The sequence below is a fragment of the Sinocyclocheilus grahami genome, unplaced genomic scaffold (assembly GCF_001515645.1).
Source record: "Sinocyclocheilus grahami isolate Dianchi unplaced genomic scaffold, SAMN03320097.WGS_v1.1 scaffold1811.1, whole genome shotgun sequence".
NCBI classification, from domain to species: Eukaryota; Metazoa; Chordata; class Actinopteri; order Cypriniformes; family Cyprinidae; genus Sinocyclocheilus; species Sinocyclocheilus grahami.
In genome coordinates this window covers 85,567-86,711 of record NW_015506990.1, presented here as the reverse complement: position 1 = coordinate 86,711, position 1,145 = coordinate 85,567, and the positions used below count along the sequence as shown (strand labels likewise).

At 39.1% G+C, this 1,145-nt stretch overlaps 1 long non-coding RNA gene across 1 annotated transcript in view; it reads right to left on the bottom strand.

Moving 5' to 3' along the window:
- LOC107572766 (uncharacterized) overlaps window positions 1-1,145 on the bottom strand; it is a 20,977-nt gene that overhangs the window by 19,381 nt on the left and 451 nt on the right. The window lies entirely within an intron of this gene.

Genomic DNA, 1,145 nt, shown 5'->3' with positions numbered 1-1,145 from the left:
CACAATATATGGATAGACAACCGTCTCCAAAGTCCCCTCTTCCTAAAATGAGTAAAATATTAGATGGACAACTATATATGGAAACAAAAGTTTCCCAATATGAAAGATTTTACTTTTTTCTCTACAAGGCATTCATCATATTCACGAATTGACTATTTATTTACGTCAACATCAGAACTACATAGAGTAACAGATATTATGATTTTGCCATTATCAGATCATGCTCCGTTGATGATGTCGTGGGATTTAGGATTTAGACTAATATCCAGGACATCAATGGAGACGTAACATATCTTTACTCAATGATAGTGCATTTATAACAAATGAATTACAGCATACAAATAAAATAAACAGTGATTTTCAGGTAGGTCTAACATTAGTTTTTAGGCACAGAAATTGAATAAAGTAATGAAATGTAAAAATGCATTGTATATTTCACTGTATAAATTAAAGATGAATCTTTATTAAAGTTACAAAAGCTATTCAGTCAAGAGCAGTGAGTGAATTCTTTGTTGTTGCTGTTTGATTAACGTTAAGAAAGTGCTGTCACTTTAAGAGAATGCACTGATACAGTGCACTGATACAGTATGTTCAGCCGGCTATGTCGGCATTTTGACGCAATTTTTGTGTGAATTTGTCCATTTAAACACAATACTTCAGAGAGAGCTTAATGTTTGTGCGCGTTCTGGTTCTGTGGCACGGGTTTGCGCACTTCGGATGAGCGCACGCACAAATCTTCTCACTGCGCGCGCCAGCTTGCATCCTCTGGCTCTTAAATGTTTAAACTGGCAAAGCTTAAATGAGTTTAGTTTTAAACACAGATATCAACGTGTGCTGTTCAGGTCTCACCTGTGCGCGCGCGCTATCAGCACCCGGGTGATGACGGAATAAATGACTGCACATATCCCATCATACGGCATTCGCATTGAACAAAAGTGAATGGTTTGTCCACGTCTTCCATCACTGTTGTTCACACAGAATGCGCATCCATCAACCGAAACATAAGGGCCTTTCGCACCGCAGGAACCTTTTCATAGTACCAGAACTAATTGTGGAACTACCCACTTTTCGGCGTGTTCGCACCGCCGGAACTGGGAGCGATTTTAGTACCGGACTGCCTTTTTCGAGAACCAAATTAGCTCCTA